Source organism: Lissotriton helveticus, chromosome 11 (genome assembly GCF_964261635.1).
Source record: "Lissotriton helveticus chromosome 11, aLisHel1.1, whole genome shotgun sequence".
Classification (NCBI taxonomy): Eukaryota; Metazoa; Chordata; class Amphibia; order Caudata; family Salamandridae; genus Lissotriton; species Lissotriton helveticus.
In genome coordinates, this window is record NC_136072.1 from 592,051,029 (window position 1) to 592,074,702 (window position 23,674).

The 23,674-nt window shown below is 43.7% G+C and overlaps 1 protein-coding gene across 4 annotated transcripts in view; it reads right to left on the reverse strand.

Moving 5' to 3' along the window:
- Positions 1 to 219: 219 nt before the first annotated feature.
- DDHD2 (DDHD domain containing 2) overlaps positions 220 to 23,674 on the reverse strand; it is an 896,553-nt gene continuing 873,098 nt past the window's right edge. For all 4 annotated transcript variants that reach the window (XM_078666383.1, XM_078666384.1, XM_078666381.1 and 1 more), the window contains exon 18: positions 220 to 3,576. The gene's annotated coding sequence lies outside the window, so the exon portion shown is untranslated. The remainder of the gene's footprint in view (positions 3,577 to 23,674) is intronic.

The following is a 23,674-nucleotide window of genomic DNA, read 5'->3' on the forward strand; positions in this document are numbered from 1 at the left end:
AGCAGCTACCTAGTCTTATCAAATACGTAATATGGCTTGGAACCTAACTCTACTGTCCCACTTGTAGTATAAAGGGGGCAATACTAGCAGCTGTGAGATATATCAGATCCTGTCCTGAGAAAGGAGGGCATCAGTCCTGAACAGACACACCTCTTATTCTGGGTTAGTGAGGAGACTTGCACAGCTTAGTAAATCAATCAGAGATGTCGTAAGCATCTGTAGTTGAAGCAAACAGTCCCATTTTTTATTTATTCATATACTACTCACAACTGTGGTACAGACTGTTACAAAGGGCTCCCAACTATGGCAGACAGGGCAACTGAAGGAGAGGCGGGTAAAGAGATTTCTCTCTCAGGAGATCTCCATTGACAGTCATAATCACTGAATACTCCCGCCCATGTGCGGGGAACCAGGAGAACTTTTTTTTATAGTATGTTTTCTAGTGTAGAAGTTCGCCTTTCTTCAGGAGCCGGAAAAAAGAACTGAAGCAACTGCCACCTGCTGAGCAGGATGGGATACTGGTGGTCTCTGGGCCCTTAAAGGCACAAACACTGTATTTAAAAACACATAATGGCAGCCTTTAGGGCTACACTGTCCTTCTATCCTTCATCTGTTACAAAAAAAGGATTTGTGAAAGATTTAAGCTTTGTAATAAAGTATTTGGCTTGAAAAGACATACATATGGGTTTTCTTTACCCTTTTTTAAATACAATCTTAATTTAGCAATTTTTGCCTTCCTTATATGCTGCACAATGTTCTAGTCTGAAGTGTTTTTACAGGCCTTCCTGAAGAAAGGTGAACATCTGTACTTGAGAAGACAAACTATAAAAAAGTGCTTTTGGATCCCCGCACATGGGCAGGACTAGTCAGTGCTTATCACTTCAATGGAGATTGCCCTGAGAGAAAACTGGGATTACGGGTAAGAAACCATTTGTGCCTCATCATCAAACACTCTTACGTCTGCAGCTACCAACCTGCATGCCACCCAATGCTCAGTCCTTTTGGTGCAGGTTTAATAATATTTTTATACACAAAGCATTTACAGGAATTTACATAAAATGTTATCTTAACTTGTGTTAAATTGCATCAAAGGATGTCTCTCTTCAAATACAGAATTTAGGTACTGGAAAGTTAAATGTAGTTGTACGTATGACTGCTGAATAGGTTGTCATTTGTGTGTTGATCCAAACGACTTGACTTTGAGAATTTACTTTGGCAAAGCTGTTCAGCAGAACCTGGCGGCATAAACTTTATAGTATCTCTTGTTCATCTTCAAGATGCACAGTACTTCTTTGAATCATCTACACTATAGATAACAGCAGGACAGAACAAAACATAACAAAGATTTCTTAAATGCATTTTTTGTCTGCTGACTGATGCTGAGCTCTCATCAACCAGCTCACTTCCTTCTGCAATGGTTGATCACTGATAACTTGTTGTTGGCCAACCTTTAATTATCTAAGAATATACAAGGAAAGTGCAAACTGCACAATATTACTGACTCGTTAGAGAGAACCATTCTGTTTAAAAAGAAGTTAAGTTATATATTTAGTCTAGTACATGAAGAGAATACAGTTTGTGCCCAAAGTTACACCATTACTATATAAAGATCTCTTTGGTAAAACATATCCAGTGCCTTCAAACATGTTAACAATGGATGATAAATGACTCTCAGGCAGTATTGCACATTGGCCGATGCTAGCCAGATCTGAATCTTATATTGTATTATCAGAGCGTTCTCCGCCCCACCAGAGACACTTTTTTCTTTAATAAAACACTTGTGAAGCGAACCTCTGCATGAGTGTGCGGATACTGCATGTAAGGACATTTCGGTGTTTGTGATCAACTCGGGAGAAAACGTTCCAAGGGTTAAAAATATCACTATTACAATCCCTTTTTCTATTTTAAAAACATCTAAAAGGAAAACGTGGCAGTATGATGGATTTTTCAAATAGTACTGATACCTATAACCATACTTGCGGTTAAAACGTATAATGGTGTACCTCCACTACCTCGAACCCACTACATCGGCATACCACTACATAGAAAGTACTACTGCTGAGAACATAATTACACACAATTAGGCACATATAAGGGTTAGGGTAGTGGTGTGGGTAGGAGAAGGGACAGGTTAGGGGTAGTGTAAAGATATGGCTGATGTGGTGGCAATGATATAGTGATTAATTTTATTATATTCTTATCTTGTTATAATGCATGCTGATGTGGTGGACCTCCATAAAGTAGCCTACAACCCCCGAATCCTTGTTGGGCACTGTTTTCAAATAAATGCCAGACCAGACCTTTTCCTAGTCATATTCAATAACCGGATTCATTTTAAAATTGCACGTGGCCCGAAAAAGAAAGGTTTGGAGACACTTGTGTCTCTGTGGAGAGACACCTTCAGAGTGCTTTATAGAAATTGATGTTTAACACCAACACATACGAACCTAAGGGCTTGGCTACCACTAAAGATAAGCTCAGTACATTTTACTAAAACTATCATGACCGCTTGAAAAAAGCATAAATGCTCAATTCTAGTAGCTACGAACCCTGCCTAGACTTTAGTGCAAATGCTAGTTTCATTCTCCATTTGAAGTATCATTTTCCTTTCTTGAATTACCTTTGGAGGAGGATGAAGGTAGATGAGGGAAATAAAAGGCTAGGGTCTTTTAACCCAGAAGCAATATATAATTTATGTTTCTTTTAATGAAAATCGAGTTGTTCCACTTGTACAACCCAGAAGTGCATAGGAATTCCCAGAATTCAGGAGTCCATAATAGGCTGGATATTGTCGAAGAAATGCTGCTTTAATGTATGCCCCCATGGTCATGCAAGCATTCTCAGTACAGCAAAAACATAGGTAGGATTGAGACTGGAACCAGTCTGTGCTAGCAGAACTATTTTTTCTAGCCTACACAAAGTGCCATTTTAGTATCCTTGATTGAGCACTCCATCTGGAACACAGGGCAAACTACTGCAACTTCAAAGGGGAGGAACTCTTAATGCCTCCAGGTAAAAACCAAAGTGTCTACTTAGTCTTGCACTGCACTAGAACTTGGCTTGCTACCAAAAAGCCCCTCCCCGTTGCACCTGTAAGGTATGTAGCACAAGATTAAAAATTCCAGAGCACAAGGAAATGTGGCTAGCACCTGGATTCACCTTATTCCAACACATGTTCCCAATGCAGAAAATGGATCACAAAGCCATTCAAACATCTGCCCACAAACAGTAGTAAAAGGTCACTTCAAACAAATAGTTAACAAATATATCATCTATGGTTTAGTGACAAACAGCCCACAGGCATTTAGTATTAGTATGCTTCCAGCGTCATAGGAAATTCCGCACTTTAAAACCTATAGACAAACACCTGTTTCCGTATTAATTTAGTCGTTGGAAAGACAGTGAAAAAATACTATTGATATGATTTAAAGCCTTTTCCTCCAAAATAGAGAAGACTGATTTGGAACAGGTTATTGTTATGGGTGGAAGAAACTGTCAGTATGACTTCATTACTGACGTAACGCAGTATATGACCAAAGGGTGCAGAATTCTTCAAAATCCAGCTCACCAGTGATCCTATGGAAGAAAACAAATGAAAAGCAAGATTTAATAAAAAAGAATTAAATTAAACCATGAAACAGTTAACGTCCGTGATATGTAAATATCAATGTATGCTATCAACCCACTGAAATCTAAGCTGAAGCAGACAGAAAGTTATTAGAACCAAAACTGTGTTTTCTTGCTAATTTGCACATATTGATAAATATTCCTGAAAAACAAATTACCTTCGGTAACGCTTTTTCTGGTGGATATAGTACCTACATGAGGATTCCTCACCTTTTGAATATCACCATGCACCAGCATTCCACTAAAACTTTCTCAATAGCTACCTCACATTGACAAGGGGCATCAGTATGTTCATGGCGCCGCACGCAGCACCGCGTGACAGCACTGAAGCCATAAGAAGCCCCCATCAGTGTGCTGACATCAGTTTCCACCCACTTTTTTTTATGTGCCTTCAAGGTGATTGGATAGAACCAACATCACAGTTTCCATTATCTAATGTCAAATAAAAAATATTCACTTATATCAAAATAGATATATAAACTAAAATACACAAACATATTTCTTTGATATATAAACACAAGCAATGGGGAATAGGGTGGGTAGGTGAGGAATCTACAGGTAGATACTGCATCCACCAGAAAAAGTGTTACAGAAGGTAAGTAGCTTGTTCTTCTGATGGATGCATCTATCTGTAGATTCCTCACCTTCTGAAAAGAATACCCAAGTAGTCCCACACTCTGAAGTGGGTGCATGTATGCCTATACCAAAACATCCTGCAAAACAGAACCAAGCGAAGTGACTGCCCCCCACCCCACTCACATAGGAATCCAAATAATAGTGTTTTGCAAAAGTGTGAAGGGAAACTCAAGTCCCTGTCTTGCAAATATCTGCTACAGAAACTCCTCTAGCTAAGGCAGAGGTTGAAGATTTATCTCCAGTAGAATGAACACGAATGCCTTCCGGAGGCTCCTTGTGTGCACAGCGTAGCAGATCTTAATACAAATGATAATTCATCTTTACAGAGTCCTTTTGTGAACCCCATTCCCCTTCGTTTTCCCGATGTACCCACAAAAAGCTGGTCATCGAGTCTAAATGTACGTGCCCTTTCCATGTAGAAATGGACTGCTCTTTTGGGGTGCAATCGATGATGGCTTTCCTCCACTTTGGATAAATGGGGCAGAGAAGAGAAAGTAGAAATGGTTCTCAGTACCAACTTATCAGGGAAGAAAGTTGTGAAGGGAGGTTTAACACTTAAGGCGTGTAGCTCACCAACCTGCCTTGCAGAAGTTATGGCATCAAGAAAAATCGTGTTAAATGTTACAAATCTCAAGGGACAACTATGAAGCAGCTAAAAAGGAGAACACATCAGATACATAAGAACTAAATAAAGGACCACGAGGAACATGGCGGCCGTCAGCTAAGCGGTCGCGGCTCGGCTCCTCGGATGCAGGCGTGATCGATGCTCTGAATTTACTGTAGTGGAAGCAGCTTACCTTTTTTGGACATTCCTAAGCGTGTAAAGAGAGGATCGAGATAAATCGAATGGGCGCAGGAACAGAACAGCGAAACCCGGCGAGGGATGCGGAGGAAGCTTCACGGCTTGGAGGCAGAGGCGGTAGCAGCGTCAGTGGAGGCAGAGGCGGGAAGACCCGTTGTACGCGGTGGGAGGAGGCAGCTCTAGCGCGTAGGAGACGCGATTCTGCTCGCAGCTCGTTTGGGGCGCTTGGAGTGCTCCAGGCGCCGTGGAAAGGAGGAGACGCCGTTCTGGTCAGAGGTGAAGCATCCCACAAAGGAAAAGGTGTCAGTAGCAAGGAGTGCACGTTTAGCACAGCTGATACAAGTATTCCGATTAGCGCTATCAGGGTGAGTACAGCGCTAAGCTTACAAGTACAAGTACAAGCAAAATCTGCAGATCAAGCGCAAGTAACTGCTGTGGAGAGGCATCACCGGAGGTACATTCTAAGGCATCTTTCGGGGGGGGGGCTGATCGAGCTGGGCTATTTAAACTGTTGGAGCTGTCTAAACTGAAAGCATCGGATACGTTTGTTGTCACTACATTATTGCAGAAAGGGGAATGGATGGATGATGCAATTGTATGCTCTTAGGGGGCCAATGAGTGGGGGGTTTATGATCAAATAAAACCTGAGGTAGTGGAAGACGCAGTGGAAACTGTGGGGCAGAAGGGAGGCGTTGCCCCGGCACAAAACTGTGCTGTAAGAGTTAACAGGTATGCACTGAGGGAAAGGTTAACACGAGACCCCTTGCAAGAAAATTCAGGATACCCCACGCGAGTGTCCTTGCCTATCTCCACTGTAAGGTCTAGCAATAGGCAAGGTAGGGGCAAAACTGATAGCCCGGATAAAAGTCTAGAGGAAGCTGCGGCAAGAACAAGAACATCTAAAAGGAAGACTAGAACTAAGAAAGGCGTCCCACTATATACCAAGGTCACCCCTTCACTGAAAACTTATTATAAAGTAATGGCTACTAGTACTTCTCAGACAACATCTAAACCACTAAAGCCCTCGAAAACACTGACATCCCCACCACTATTGGCCTCAACCCCCCAAAAGAACGCTACAAAGCAGGAAATAGGGGCAGAGCAAAAAAAATCTTTCCCCAGTTAAGGGGGGCGGTGAGCCCAAGAGGAAACCCGCAAAAGCCTCGGCGAAAATCTCCATAAACAATGAGACAGCCAAAGCGGTTGTGATAGATCGGGCGGATTAAGTCATTCAAGTGGATGCAGGGGGGACTGAGACAGTCAACTTAAACAATCTGTCCATACATCCAGATGTGACTCTCTCTAACAAGTATTCTGTGCTGATAGATGGTAACACGGAAGAGGGGGGAATACTTCATCCCAGTCGCCAGCCCTCCAAAAAGTCTGAAATGCCTGAGCTGCAGGGGGATCTAGCGCAGATTTGTACCAGTAAGTTAGTTGCCACTAAAGCAGACGTGACTTCTTCAACGCTGGCAGATATTCTTCTGATCATGAAGGAGGAAATATCAAACAGGTTTACGGTCTCAGAGAACAATCAATCTGAGTTGGCTAGCCGTTTTTCAACCTCTGAAGCCAATCAGGCAGCAGTTCAGGCCTCGTGCGAAGCTCTAGCAAAAAGACTTGACGATGTTACATTAAGGACAGAAATACTGGAGAAACAACTACCACTTATAAGGGATTCGGTTCACTCTACAGATGAAGTAGTTGCAAAGTTGAGTGTACAAAACCGAGAACTAAAAGAGGACATTGAGAGGTTAGAGAATCATTCTCGACGGAACAATTTAAAAATACTTAATGTGCCAGAAGCAATGGAAGGAGCCGATTTGAAGGGCTTTGTGATATCGCTGATTAAGGGGACTGTTTTGAAGGGAGATGAGACGGTGGACTTAACACAGGAAATCCAGAGGGTGCATCGAGACCCCTTTTGAAGAAATCCTGCTAGGCAAAAGCCAAGGAAAATCTTGGTAAACTTCTTGACTTATACTGTAAAGGAGCAGATTCTCTCGTCAGCATTGAAAGAAAAAACAATTGCATTCAACAGCTCTAACCCCTTCAATTTTCAAATAAGGTCTGATATCTCTCATGTGACAGCCACCAGACAGTGGGAGCTTGGGAAAAGACTGGATGAATTGAATGGCCTGGGGGTTAAGGCACAACTAAAGTTCCCTGCACACTTAAGGGTGATGTGGAATAACCACATGCATTTCGTAAAAACAGGGGAAGATGCTGACGATTTAATTCGGAGAATCAGGAAAGAACAAGGCTCAAAAGGCAGTGAGTAGGTGGGGAAAAGGTGTATAGGTAGGGGATAGAAGTTCTCTTTTCCCTGGCCTCTTTGTATTATTCTTTCTCTACTTGTAGTCAGGTCTTTTCCCTTCTATATTTCTATATGGGATTCAGTATGCCCGATTGGTGATATGCGGTAAGACCGTAACATAAAGACCGGCTAATGACAGAGTACTATAAAACTAATTGAAAACAAAACTGCATCCAGGAGAGGGAGCCTAGCCAAATAGGCTTAGCCTATTGGAAGGGAGGGTTCCTCATGGGGGGGTAGGGCACAGGGGGAGTTTGTGTGGGGTGGGGGGACAGGGGGAGCACTGGGGGGGGGGGCATAGGGATAAAATTCAAAAAAATACCCATCTCAATAGAGTTAGGGAATAGAAAAATGATGGGAGAACAAAGTACAGGGAGTAAACAAACCACTTTTACCACCTGGAATGTAAATGGAATGCGGTGTCCTCGTAGACCGAGACTTATTCTCAAACATTTGGAAATATCGAGCGCTCAGATTTGTCTATTACAGGAGACCCACTTGAGTGTAGTTGAAAGTCGATCTATATTCTCTAAGGTCAAATGGATAAAAGACTTTGAGGTCTCACAGCAGACAACACATAATAGAGGAGTGGCTATACTAGTGAAACAAGGCACCTCCGCAACAATCAGGGGGGTACAAACAGACTCCTCTGTTAAAATGTTATTGAATAACATTGAGGTCGTATGTGCTTCTTTTTACCGCCCCAATGTGGACGATCCATCTTACCTCTTAAAACTACAATCCATATTGATGTTAGAGGCACCACCTTATATCTTGGGAGGGGATTTTAATGTATTACTAGACCCCATCAAAGATAGGTCAAACTTGAGTAACTACGTAGGGGCACCAAAGATACGGCGTGCACTACGGAATATGATTCATGATCTCGATTTGGAGGATATATGGAGAGCTAAGCAGGGTTCACTACAGGGACATACATTTTATAGTAAGAAGTCTAAACATGCCTCTAGGATAGATTATATGTTCACAGATAGGCATTCAATTAATGACATTAAGAAGGTAGAAGTGAAGCCTAGCCTTTTATCAGATCATGCTCCCATACAGTTAGTGTTTGTAAAAAGTATAACACAGACGCAGTCTAGATGGACCTTAAAGAGGGCTATTTTTTCTAGCTCAGAGACTATACAATTGATCCGGGCATTTACCTCGGAATTTTTTACATTTAATATGGGGTCCACCACTCCAGATAACGTTTGGGATTCTTATAAGGCAGGGCTCAGAGGGAAGCTCCATGCATTAGTTTGTGCTAAGAACAGATTGGAAGTGAGGGAACTAAAGGAAATTGAGAACAGAATAGGTCAGCTGGAGCAGGATAGGATTAATGTGCACAGTAGCGAGCAGGAAAGACTTCCCCAGATCGAAATGGATCTAGAATTAGCTAAGCAATCGTATAGAGGGCGTCTAGATGCAAAGTGTAAAGCCCAGTGGGATGTAAGTAGGATGGACAATTTTGAATATGGGGAAAAGGCAGGAGCACTACTAGCATGGAAATCTAGAACTGACCGTGTCAGGAATGACATCAAGGAGTTAATAATTAATAATAATGGGGATACATCAAGGAATATTGAGGATATGCAAAGCTGCCTCCTTTCTCTATTTTCAGATCTGTATAAAGAAGAGGGGAATCCGCCCATCGAAGCCATACGTACTTGGCTGAGTAATAAGAATCTGCCAAATTTGTCTGAGGAGGGAAGAAATAGTTTGGACGCCCCCATAACTGTGGAAGAAATATCAGCACAGATTAAGAAATTAAAAAACAAAAAAGTTGCTGGTACGGATGCATTACCCAGTGAGATATATAAATATCTAACAGACGATCTATGCCCAATATTAGAAATCATTTTTAACTCAATCTATTCACTTACAGGTAGGGTCCCAAACTCATGGAAGGAAGCTATAATAGTCCTGATTTTGAAGCCTGGGAAGGATCCCCAAAGAGCGAACTCATAAAGACAAATCTCCTTGCTAAATGCAGATTATAAAATCTTTATGGGCATTTTGGCAGGGAGATTGGCCAAATTAACACCTAAATTGATTCATGAAGATCAGAAGGGCTTTGTGGCTGGTAGACACATTGAAGATCTAACACACCTCCTGCTGGGAAACATCGACCTTGCAGTGGGAAAATCAGAACCCTTGGCAGTGGTAGCCCTCAACGCAGCCAATGCGTTCGACAAAGTCTGTTGGAAATATCTTTGGGAAGTTCTAGAAGTAATGGGGTTTGGGCCACTATTTATATATTCGCTTAAGAGCTGTTATTGGGGTGCCTCTGCTAGGATCCTTTTAAATGGAACATTAACATCAGTATTTAACATCCAGCAGGGAACCAGACAGGGGTGTCCTATCTCCCCGTTACTGTTCAATTTATATATTGAGCCTTTGGCTCAGGCTATTAGGCTCGATACTATTATAACACCTTTTCAGTCTTGGCAGTATAGCTCTAAGTTGGCCCTCTATGCGGATGATCTAGTCCTATACACAAGAGACCCAGTGACAGCTATCCCTCGTATTGAGGAATTGACAGCTGAGTTCGGTGCACTGTCTGGCTATAAGGCGAATAGATCGAAGACCGAGGTCATGTGTTGGAACATAGATCATTGGTTAGGAGTGGAGAGTGTGGAGTTTAGATACCTGGGGATATACATCGTGAGGGAACTGGATCGGATTCCCAAGATAAATCTGGATAGAACCACTAAAGAAATAGACCGTCTGTTTAGTAGATGGAGGAACCTCCCACTAACAATCTTTGGGAAAGTGAATCTAGTCAAAATGGTTATTCTCCCCAAGCTTTCATATTTATTTTCAACTATACCGTTACTATTCCCCAAGAAAGATGTGAAAAAAATACAGAGTAAAATTGGGAGTTTTGTGTGGGGAGACAAAGGGGTACGACTAACCTGGAAAAAACTTAGAAGAAGACTGTTAAAGGGTGGGCTAGCCCTCCCGGATATTAGCCTCTATGTCGTGGCTTTTCAGTTTAAGAGCCTCTGCATGCTTCTCACCAGTCCTGATGATTCATCCTGGGGCAAACTGTTGCAAGAAATGGTGAGAGTAGAAGGGAGGAATGATGAATTTTTGTATAAGTTCGGGTCTCCAAGATACTTCAAAAGGGTTCGTCTGAAGATATTAAAAACAGCTTTGGAGGTATGGTACAGGGTAAGGGTAGGCAGTGGGATTGGATACTTTTCAGCTTCATCTCCAATCTGGGACTCGCTGGTACCCCCGACTGTCTAAAAGATGCCCTGGCTATACCCATAAAAAGAGCCGGAATTTTGAAGTGGAATGAGTTAATGGATGAGGAGGGGATACACCCATGGGAGTATTTGAGGGCAAAGGTAGGGACAGACCTATCAAGGTTCAAATATCTCCAATTGGTGTCCTGGCATACAGCGGAGCGGGAGGAGATGGGGAGTAACGAGGTAGTAGAAAGGCTTAGCCAATCCCCCACACCCATAGCAAAAGAAATCTCAGTATGGTACCAACATTTAGTAGAGGGAGAAGATATGGGAAAACCACCGGCAGAGGGGATTTGGAACAACACCGTATTGGCATTGCAGGCAGAGGGCATGCTTGAACCATCTTTGAAGATCTTATATAAACATATAAAGCCTGCCTGTCTGAAGAACCACTTTTTCGTGATTAATAGGCTTTATTACACCCCCTATAAAATCGGGAAATTTGCCCCTATACCCCCACCGAAATGCCCAAGATGTCAGGAACTGATGGCTAATGATATCCACATGTTTATTGATTACAAAGAGCTAGATCAATACTGGAAGGAGATAGGACAGGCACTGTCAGGACTTTTCAGCACTACAATTAAAGTAAACTCCTCACTAGTTATTTTTGGGGATGATGGATTCTTCTACCAGCTAGCTACATGTCAGGAAAAAGGGCTCCTTCTATATTTGATATTGTTGGCAAGGAGGGAAATATGTAGGAGATGGAAAGACCACCTTCCCCCCGAGCAGTGAGGACTGGTTAAAATCATCATTCAGTATGGCCCGGCTGGAATACGAAAGGGCAGAGGAGAAGCCGTCTAACATCTGGCACCCTCTAATGAGGTGGGGAAGAAACTTAAGAATGATCCGGACACTCCAATGATTACACCATGTCCACGATACTAAGGGGGAGGAGGTCTGGTGACCCAAGTAAAGCGTGGTCAGCCTGGTGGCCCACAGTGAGAGAGTACGGCTGTAAATGTTCCACAAAGACTTGACACGGTAAGATGAGGAGTAAAAAAAAAAAAAAAAAAGAACTAAATTAAGATCCCACTGAGGCATAATGAAAAGAGTGGGAGGATATTTATTTGTAAGTCACTTAATCAGGGGTGGGGGAATCATATCGCCCGACGCCCGAACCATGTTGTTTTTATTGCAGGGCAAGAAGATTTATTGTCTATTATGTCCGACGGACATGTAGACATTAAATCACGTTAAAACAACAGGCTGTGGGCACTCTGGGGCTCACAGCCAATCCGAAGCGTGCAGATAGTCTATGGAGGCATCTGATTGGCTAGCAGTCCATCACAGGGCTCTAGCCAGTGATTGGCTGGGGGGGGTGAAACGTCACTCAGCCTATGCACAGAAGTCCGTGGCCGTCGCGCAGCTCGCAGTCAGGTAAATTAAGCAGCTTTGCCCGCTTCAGCATTGCTCGTATTTGAAAGTGTGAGGTTGGATGCTCGCATTAAACTAATCCAGAGGGCGGCATTTTGTTGGGAGTCTGTCTGGACTCAGTGCAAAGTGAAGCGAAAGCGCACCTCTGGCCACCACCAGGCCTGCTGATGTAACGTTTGCATTTGCTGATGCTTGTTGTTGTTGTGTTGCGTCAGGTTAGTTAGCCCGGCCGAGCGGCGCACACCCCTAGATAAGAATTATTATTAATTATGGCGTGTGTGTGTAGAAGAGCGGGGTGCGTGCGGGTCCTCAGTGGGTCCCCAGGGCCGTCAATCTTGTAGCGCTGGGATAGCGCTACCAATGACGGCCCTGGGGAACAAATCTTGGCCAATCCACGAGCAGAGCTTCGGCCAGGGAGGGCAGGCCAGTGACGGTGACGCCAGCACGGCGCACAGTGCCACCTTCTCTCTCGGCGCGCTGGGGACGGGACGGACTGTGTGTGTCTGCCTTGCGCGCTGCTCCCGCCTCCCCCCGGGCCCCGGCCTTTGCCCATAATAATTATTGTAATAATTAATTACCCTCAGAAGCTGCCACCTGCCAGTGCCACACGGATTCCCCTGACCGGTCCCGACAACGTCTCCCGCCGGCGCCGGCCCGTTCTCCCCAGCACAGCAGCACCACAAGGCTTGAACGAGCCAAAACAGCATAGCCGTGGTCAGACCTGAGGCCTGGGTCTGGCCGGTGGTCGTCAGGGTCGTCGTACGTACCTCACAGCAGCAGCAGGCAGCAGCAGGTGAGGTTGTGACTCGTGAGTGACTTGAGCAGTCAATCAGAGACAGCGCACGCACCGCCGGTGAGTGAGCCAGTCAGAAGGCCGCTGGGCCTGGCTGCGAAAATAAATATAAAAATATATAAATATTTCGGATCCTAATCGGATGCATTTGCATGAGTTTAATGAATCATCATGTTAATATGTGTAATAATGATAATGTTGTTCATCACTGACCAAGCGCAGAAATGTCATTTGGGCCTGGCTTTGAAAAATCTTTTCTCTGGAGGGGCTCCAAGGTGGCAATAAGGAGATGTGTAGGTGAAGGGAAAGTGGATATTTTTATAGTCAGTGCTGGAGTTCTTTCTGGGCAACAGTGACTTTAAGTGTGCTCGATTCGCAGGATTTATCTCCAGTTGCAGTCAGATAGTGCAAAGACTTTCGGAGGCCGCAGGCAAAATTACATTTTATCGCATGTATGCTCCCTTTCTCACAGCAATAATGTAATTTTGGATGCCTTCTAATGGGTAAAAAGATTAATAACTTTAAAAGCCTAGGCCTGGCCCACCGTGGCGCCTCAGAAGAGGACGTCAAAAAAGCGTATTGCAAGCAGGCGCGCTGCGCCACCACCGTGACAAAAATAAGGAGCCAGCCTCTGAGGACAGCTTAATGGTGATTGCAGAGGCTTCAGAAGTGTTTAGTGACCCCAAAAACCGAGAGTTCTTCGACAGAAGTACAGTGAAGATAAATATGAAGGGCCTGGGTGGCGGGCTCGGTGGATGCGTCATTCAGTTACACTGTGATCCGAGTCAGGTTTTCAAAGTACTTCAGAGGCCGAAATTCTTTTGATGCACGGAGCATAAAAAACACAAGGAAGTTGATGACTCATTTGCCAGCTTTGGGATGGGGGTCGGTGTATTCAGTAACGGGTTTTCTGCAGGCAAGGTTGTAATCAATCTAGTCTTCAGAGGGAAGGCTCTGACATACCCAGCAAAAATCACCCTGAGAGAGGCGACTTAATTGAAACAATCCCAGGCAAAGGCCTCCTGCCACCCAAAGCCGCAAATCAGCGGGGGTGACCTCATCCTCGAATGTGAAGTACCCAGACTGAATTCCTTCTTCCTCAAAGGAAGTAATGGAGCAGATACTGCCCGCATAGCCACAACATGGACAAAACAATCAAACCGGAAAGTGTTGGTGTTTGAATGTATACAGCCGATATCTGGCAAGAGAGGGTGCTGTATGGCCTGAAGAAAAACTGCAAAAAAAGTGAGTTTTACACAGGAATATTCAAAAGTAACATGCTTAAGCACTTGTATTAAAACGGGTTTCATGTTTTCAAGTTTTTATCTACTGGGCCTGACCAAAGTTAGTGTGTGTGAAACTTGGGGTTGCATTTTGCAAGCTGTTGTTTTTTCACCGTTATATTCAGCGGGATACCGACTACACTGTGCACCGAGGGTTAGGTACTGGTAAAATGTTTAAAACATGTAAAATAAATACATATTTGTATAGCGCATTTGATCATCTGCATAGTGGATTCATGTTTTTTAAAGTCAATAGGCCAGACAGCAGAGACGCAACTAGACTGAGGCCCATTTGGGGTGGCGGGCTAATTTTCCAACTATAGGCAGAGAGTGGCGATGCAGGGGCTCTAAGAAGGGGTGAAAACATAATAAAAAGCTTCGTTAACAAGCGAATGGTCTTTAAAAGACCTGTGAAGTACTTGGTTGCAGCTGCGTGTGTGCTAAGCTGTCTCAGCCCAGGCTGACACACACAAGGGGGGGGGAGGGTGAGGGAGTGGAGTCTAAAGTCAATCAGTTCTATCTCCTTCCAGCGCTGTTGTAAATGCTTTTTGAAGTGGACTGCTGTTCTTTCATGGCATTCCCGGACTCTCTTTCACCAGTGGTTATTTGCAACTTTTGCCCAGGGAAAAAACACATTTTATGGTGTTTAATTTGCTGTACTTTTATTGAAATAAAGGTGGGGTATGTAACTTGGTTTTTAGTATCCAATATTTCTTTATACTAAGTACCCTTTTTCCATTTTCTTTCTTGCCTTTTTGTCTTCCTTCTTTCTCTTTTCTGCCTTTCCTGTTTATCTTCCCTTTTTCCTTTCCTTTCTTTATTACCTTCCTTCATTCTTTATTTTTCTTTCCTTTCGCCTTATTTTCTTTTACCTTTCATTTTATTCCTTTCTGTTCATTATTTCCTTTATTTTATCCATCAATCATCTTTGTCGAGCAGTCAGTTACACACGATTTCTAATATTTTTCATTGATTTTTTTATTGGTAACATGGATGGTAGATTTGAATCACCTTTATGTAAGCTTGTACTTTTCCAAAGCTCAAATCCTTGTTCTTAGTGTTACATATTTTCTTGGCTTCTAGGTCTAGAGTGCCAACCAGTGTAGCACCAGCTGTGCGTTCACAACTTGGCTTGAAACAGAATCACTACGAAGCGTAGAGGCAGCATAGAGGTTCATTGCAGCAGGCAGCCGCAACCCTTGGTTCTCGAAGAGTTTGGACAAGTGTAGGAGGAAACCTGCATCATTCAAGATTTAGTGTAATTTCCTGTCTGTGAAAAGTCTGTTGCTATAAAAAGCTCAACATTTCTGGACAGTGAGTTTAAAACTGAATTAAGTATAGTCTCATACTTGATTACTTTGTCTAGTTGACAGGCAAATATGTCTCAACAAAGTCTATTCAGCTTTGGATTCAAAAAACATAAAGACAGTGATAAAGATAGTCCAGGAGAAGGAAACCAAAAAACAACAACTGAAGTTGGGCCTACCACTGCACAGAATCCTAACATAACTAAGAACAAAAAGTATGACGCTGAAAAAAGAAAACGAGTTTTTCAGTCACACTGGGTGGAATCCTGGCCATGGCTAGCCCTGAAGGAAAGTCCAGAGGGGGAAGGACCAAAAATGTACTGCACTATTTGCCAAAAATATCCTACAATAGCAGTCAGCTATTCCGGTTCCGGTAGGAATGCATTCTTAAGTGGATGTGACCAGTTGCGCATTGAACCAATCAGAGCTCATGAAACTAGTAAGGCACATATGACATGTGTTTCATGGCACCGCCAGGAAATGAAAGAAACCACTTTGCAATGTCAGACTCCTACAGCCAGTACCTCAACATCCAGTGTCCCTACAGAGCAGCCCCTCATCATGCAAGCACTGCAAAAACTGAAGGAAACAGAAAGAAAGAAACTGACCATCTTGTTTAACAATGCTTACCTAATTGCAAAACAAGGAAAGCCACTCTCAGACATGGACACCCTATGTAGGGCTATGAAGAAAGCAGGTGTAGATATAGGAGAAAATTATGCAAACCGCGAAAAAGCCTCAGAGTTCATTAGATGTGAGGCGGATATACTTCGACAGGACATCAAAAAAATTGTTTCAAATTCTCGCTTCATCTGCATTATTGCTGACGGAAGCACAGATAGTGCCATCACTGAACAGGAAACTGTACTGGTCAGAGTAGTCAATGGTGGAAAACCCTACACTCTATTTGCAGATCTTGTTCCACTTGAACATGCACATGCTCCAGGAGTCCTGGACGGTATAGTTAAAGGAATCAAAAGGTTATCTTTGGATTTAGTAGATATGAGGTCTACAGAACATCCGGGTCCATCACTAATCGCTGTCAATTTCGATGGTGCTGCAGTTATGATGGGATCTAAGGGAGGGGTTGCAGCACTCCTGAAGAAAGACATTCCTTTTCTTCTCCCATTCCACTGTGTAGCTCACAAGCTTCAGCTTGGGATTCTAGATGCTGTAAAATCCCATCCCTCTATTGGTCAGTTTGAGCAAACTTTGAAATGGATTTTCAAATTCTATTGGTATAGTCCTAAGAGGCGAAGAGATGCCAAAGAAATTTCAAGAATAATTGATGAAAACTTTGCTCATTTCACTGATATTAAACAGGTTAGATGGGTATCCAGCAAAACCAGGGCTTTGGCAGCCATGCAACAAAACCTGCAGACAGTGGTTCTACACTTGGGACAGGTCGCAGCTGGTAGTGATGATTCTGCTGCTAAGGCAAAAAAGTACCTCTCAGTTGTTACTAGTTTTACATTCATAAAAAACCTTTACAGTCTGAGAGATGTTCTGAAGCCAGTGTCTCAGCTTTCAGAATTCTTTCAGTCTAATGAACTGCTTTTATTGCATGTACCACCTGCTGTAGAGAAGTGTGCATTGACCCTAGTAGGCCTAAAGAGTGAGCTGGGTGAATATATGCAGCAGTTTAAAAAACTGTACCACCCGGAAGAAAAGAAGTTTGGACACATTTCTACTGATGGCTGGGAAATAAAGTTATCAGGACACTGCCCACCAGCAGCAACAATCCAAAGTGACAGTGAGCTCATTGACAGTATGGTTAAGTACATTGATAAGAGATTTGAAAATTTTAATTGCATGCCGGTTCAAGGTTTTCAGGCATTCGATTATACACTGTGGCCAGAAAGTAGAGAGGAGCTCTATACATATGGGCTCTCTGATATTGAGGCAATTGTACAACATTTTGAGGTACTTTTCACCACAGACGAGAGGTTGGCAATTGTAGAGGAGTTTTGTGGACTTAAAACCCATATGAAAAGCTTTCAGACCAAAGGTATTCCTGTATTGCCTGCATATTCCACCCTGCTAGCAACAAAACCTTACTCGTTGACTAATATATTGAAGCTTGTGGAGATGATGTTCACATTCAGTGTATCTACAGCAGAAGCTGAACGTGTGTTTTCTGCCATGAATATCATTAAGAACCCACTAAGAACACGGTTAAATCAAGATGTTCTCCAAGACCTAATGCTTCTTAAGGTAGAAGGACCCAACTTTGAGGATTATGACCCCAGCAGAGCTATTGATCTCTGGCTTACAAAAGGAGGCACAAAGCATGTGTCCGGACATAAAAGGCCACATCTATCATAACTGTTGAAGTATTGCTAATATTAGAGCATCCTGCCATGCATAATCGTTTATTGTTGTATTTCTATTCAATTTCTATATGTTTGGATAAAAGGGATAATATCGCTGCTTGTCAAGTTTTCCTTTAGCATTATTATTGCACAGCTTTACTGATTTTAATAAAGCAAAAATATATTAATATTTCTCGGTCAGCCGGAGCCCTTATGTTTGATGTGGGGCGGGAGTAGGTGGGACAAGTGGATTTTACAGGACATGTAGATCTCAGTGGCATTTTGTCCCTTGGACAACTAGATTATTTGGAAAATTCCACACCCCTGCTTAATGAACCTTAAAACTATTGGAGACTTAAACAGAGAAGGCTGATCTGGTAAAAAGAGAAACGCTGAAATTGCAGACAAATAACTCTTAACCGTGGCAAATGCACAGCCTTGCTGCACCAAGAATAAGGCAAAACGTGAAATATTTGACAAATGAGCCTTTAGGAGATCTAAGGAATTATCACCACACCACTTAATAAATTTAGACCATCTAACAGCATAAACAGATTTGGTGGAGTCTCTTCTGGATGATAAAATAATATCCACATTAGGGGGAATTGAAATGGAACTCCAGTTGACCCGTTCAATCTCCAAGTATGTAGGAGCAGGCTCTGGAGATGTGAGTGTAAAACCTGCCCCAGCGTGTGGAGGTCTGTCCTGAGAGGGAGGCGGAACAGAGGGCATGGGGAGAGGTGAACATGGTCTGTATACCACATACTTCGGTGCCAGTCTGGTCTATTAAAAAAACGTGGGACCAGTTGAGGCGAATGTTCCTGAGAACCAGAGAAATCAAATGCATGAGAGGAAATGCATAAAACAGCTGGGAAACGCAGGTCAATTGAAACCTGTTCCCAATGCCTCCTTGTAGGAAGCTGGCTCTGAATATACTATACCAAAATAAGGTATAGTGTGCACAGAGTACAGGCAGTCCCCAGAGGTATAGCAGAGGCTAAATTAGGTAAGTACTAACAGCTCTCTTTTTGGTAGTGTAGGTGAGCAGTTAGGCTTATCCAGAGGGTGTGTTAAGCATTTATTGTATTCACACACTCAAAACTGATGGCAACACGCTCAACGACTGAATCCAGACCAATTAGGTAAGTATAACAAAGCTAAACTGGTGTAACCCTGCGGGCATCTAGCGCCAGGATGCCCGCAGGGTTACAGTGCGCTCTATAAATGTTTTATAATAATTATTTCTAGAACCAAGCGGGACTTGGCACAGGTAAGTGAAATATACTCTCAAATGCACGACTACAAGGAAATGCAGTTGTGGATGAAATTGCAATTGTTACAGGTTTGAAATGGCTTTCAAAACAGTTTAAATTACACATAAAGTACTTTTGGTATACTTTTAGGTTACTTTTGGATTACATCAAGTACTCGGGGTGGTATGCCTAGATACCACACTGGGGATCTCACAATACAAGTAAGTAAGACTTTTTAAGGTTTGCATTTTAGCTATTTTTTTTTTTCATACAAAGTTCAACTCTACAAAACATTTTAATGAAAAAAACTCGTAACATTGGTTCCTATGGGAGAAAAAGGATGAACTATTCTCAGGTAAGTAAACGACTTACGAGGGGGCGTTTTGGGGGTTAGGACCAAGGTTCCTCAAGGTCTAGGTGGGCACTCGAATTGCACCACCAGCGGCACTAGGGTGGCCAAGTGCAGAGGGCAGGTGCCCAATGTTAGCCAATGGGGCTAAGTAGGGGGCCTTTGGTCAGGGGCTGCTTGAGAGCAGGCCCCTTGGATGTGGGTGCAAAGCTCCAGGGGTAGAGGCCAGCACTGCAGGGGTCAACAATCAGCACGGGAGCTGCAACACCAGCAGCACAGGGGCAGCTGGGTGCAGTGTGCCAAGGCAACGTCCCGGGGGTCTCTAGTACGGTAAAGATGCTGCAGGGAGACTTCCTGAAGGTGACCACCGGCAGAAGAGGTAAGTTGGGATATTGGGGGGATGCCTGGACATCATCAGTTGGGCCACCCAAGGCCGTGGGGCGTTGGATGCAGGGGTGTCTTTTGGTGTTGAGTTCTTCTTCTTACCAGCTCTGGTCGTGGGAACCCTTAAGGATGAGGCTGCAGGCATCGGCTTGAAGCTTGAGGGAGGTCCGGGATAACCAGATCCTAGGTCGGGTGACCTCCTTGTGGTGTTGTGCCACTCGAACTCGGGCCCTGGGCATCGGGTGCAGAGAGGTGCAAAATCGCAGAGACGGCAGGATCCAGATTCTGTGGGTGACTCTTTGTTGAGCAAATCTGGTGCTCATGGGAGACAGAGTCTTAAAGAGGGTTGTAGGGCAGGTCCTCTGGGCTCAGGGGACTGCTGAACACGCCTGAGTTTCACAGTAGTTAGGTCGGAGTCGAGACAGGCCGGTAAGGCTGGGGCCAAAGCAGTTGTCAAGGTTCAGGGTCGCCCCATAATAATGAATTTTGGGGTGTGCAGGTTGGGACCAGTGGGTCTCTTCCTTAGGATGGGTACACCCCCTATTATGCCACCCTCCAAGGGGAAGGTGGAATGAGCCTCTTCCTAATTGGCTGGGTCCCCTCATCTTCAAGGCTGAGATGTGTGCTTCATCTCGCCGCCTCCACCTGAGGGGTGAGGTTGGCAAAGGAGGGCACACCTTTCCTCCTAGCTTGGTTTTCCAGCAGATTCTCCTGCCCAAAGTGGGAGGCAGAACCGGTGGAGTCCAGTTGCCGGGGGGAGCAAAAGGCAGGGACAGCTTACAAAGGCGGCAGGCCTTTGGAGCTTCCCCTTCGTGGACCCAGCCCATCCTGGGAGAGGAGGCATGACACTTCCGCCCAGGATGAGCTTGGTTTCTGGACCCAGAGAGCGGAGGCTCTCTACCTAGGGGCCCAGAAACCTGTCTGGTGGTGATAAATGGTGGACAGCCATAAAGGAATCACACCAGGGCTGGTCGTTTTTCAGGGGGCATCTCTAAGATGTCCTCTGGGTGCATTTTACACTACATCCCACACTGGCATCAGTGTGGGTTTAATGTGCTGAGAGGTCTGCTACAAAACATCGCAGGTTTTAGTAAAGCCATTAAGGAGCTGTATAGTTCATAATGACCAACTCCCAGACCATATACTCTTTAACCTGAGGACTAGTGCATCCTGCCAGAGGGGTGAATTATGTAGGCCACAGGCAGTGGGGTGCAAGCATGGCACAAAGGGATGTGTTACTACTAATATACAAAAGAGGTACGATGGGCTTTTGGCAAGGTCCAGCATATATGCCCAGAGTCAATAGAAAAACAAGTAATATGCTGTTCCAGATAGGTTAAAACAGTCAGTTGAAGGGATCTGAGATTACTCGGCCATAAATGGTTCAGAGGTGAGAATCGATTTTATTGGAATATAGGGCCCTCACACACCCAGATGGGTGTCATGCTTCATCATCGGGCTGCTCCTTGTCGGGTCGACGCTGCAATACCCAATGGGCTCCCAATGAGGGGCACTTTGGCGGAGATCTTTTTTCCAATAGCCGTTTGGTGCCGTGGGGGTGAGGGGCCTAGCGAGTGAAGATGACGGAATGTGTGAATGAAAACAGGATTGGGAGTACCAGCAACAACAATTTCAATATGTGGGTCTCCTATCCTGAGTACAAACAAAACAAAAGGCGCAAAGCTGGGATTATGTCTCAGATGCAGCGCTCTCTTGTGTGAATGGCCAACATGTTTTGCGCCTAATCTTTTATCTAGGGGAAATTCGTTAGTACCTAAAAAACTATATGTCATCTGTCTTCACCAAGGGTAGTAATGTGGTACAAAACCCATACTGCTGACCACCCAAACTACTATTTGTGTGAAGAACCTGGTAGCACTGGATCTACCTGATAATACTGGATCTACCGGTTTGGAGAGAAGTTAGCACAACTGTTAATTTGCACAAAAACATACAGTGTAAGTGAACTGACTCTCCTATCCCCTGTGCAACTGACTCACAACACATAAGTGATAGAAGCAAGGTGCCACATGATGTGATTCTCACAGGTAATATCTCGTGAACACAGGCACCTCAGGTGAAAAACTAAGTTGCAGAAAGAAGTTGTTGGACTCACCCTAATAGGATTGTTAAAAGTTTTCCTCAATATCCGGCAGGTCATGCATAAGGGACTTCCTCATGTCCTAAGAAGGGTATGTAAGTGAGAAAGAAATATGTCATAACGCTTTGAAATTTCGTCTATGTACTGGAAGTATATAAAAAGTAAAGAGTGTTATCAGACTATTGTGCAGATGTTCTGCCATTACTTAAAAGCAAAATGTTGAACTCTGCATCATCGCAAGTCTGATTGGGCCCTGTATTCAGGTTTAGTATGCAGAATTTCGTAATCCATAGTGCATTACTTGGATGACTCGTGATGTTACTGCCGGGTGAATAGGTTCCCTGCACGTACTACAAGTGCGGCGTAGTGTTAGCCCTGGCCTCGATCTAAAATAATCATGTGGGGGGCATTATCAAGTGTCAAATAGACTGTTGTTAGAAGCTTTCTTTTTATATCAGTCCCGAGACACCCTAGGGTATTTGTTGCGCTTAACAAATCTCATAAATAAATAAATAAATAAATAAATGCTAGGTTACTAAAGCAAACGCAGAGGAAAAACACCATCCAGCTCACATAAGACAATATGCTCGTTGCCTAAGCATCTGTGAGGCTCAAACCGGGGTGAGAGAAGTACTTACATTTGCGCTGTTCGCAACTCGGCGGGTGACCTACCCGCCGCTGCCCGGACTGGAAGGTCTAGAGAACCGTGACCGCGCTGCTTAACCCCTTCGAAGCTCATGACGAGCTGAGCTTGTCATGAGGTACGCCTCTCGTACGCTCATGACGAGCTCAGCTCGTCATGTAACGCAGGTTTTTTTAAAGTGCCGCGCACAGCGGGAAAACCGCTAGCGCGCATGCGGTTAAATGTGTTGCAAAGCGTGTGTATTGGCACGCGGAATGGCATGGCAGTTTTGTGTAAAAACTAGAACGCCTAAACTCAATATGATTCTGATGGCGGCCATCTTAGAAGTATAACTGTTAGACAGAAACAAAAGGCGCCATCTTAACGTGATCTAAGAAGTATGACTGTTAGACAGAAACAATGGGTGCCATCTTAACGTGATCGCACCAGTCTACTCGATTTAAGTGATGTATGGGGGTTAGGGGAGGCATTGTTTTTAGATAATATCAAATATTCCTAATGTTTTAAAGGATCCGGACTTTTATCAAGTTTTAAATCCCTTTCAAAATGAATGATTGTAGTCACAAGTGGGTCTGCCTACAATAAAGCGTCTGGGTCCCATAATAGGGAACGATGGTAATAATGTAGTCAGATGGATCTAATGGAAGTGGCCAACCAAGTTGTGAAACCCTTTCGGGACAATTCCAACTGTGATTATTATTACGAGTAGAACTGACAGTATAAAAGCGTCTAAGTCACACAGAGGGAGGGTGTATGATGGTAGTGGTATAAGCGGATATCAAAGCAATCTATCCCCTGGCGTGGAAGTGTAAATGGGTCTAGTCAACAACAAAGTGACCCAAAATATCATATTATTAACACACTTCACAGGATTTCCTTGTTGAGCCCTCGAGTATGAGAAGACAACCGATGGACCCATCTCTGCTCTTTCAACAAGAGAGCCTCTTTTGTGAATTTAGTAAAAGCCTCAAGGACCACCCATCTTAACGAATCTGGTGAGTGTTGGAGTTGGAAAAAACGTGTACACATTTTAGTGTTCACTTTATGACAGCGGAAATTACTGTAATGTTCAGTGATTCGAACTTTTACTGGACGGGTCGTTGTCTTTAAATATCTCTTGCATTGTAGGGACAGGTAATTCATTTTTTTTTTTTTTAAATATATTTTATTGCAGCATGTTAGGTGACACAAACATATCATTAACATCAATATCCTTGTTACTCGATATAG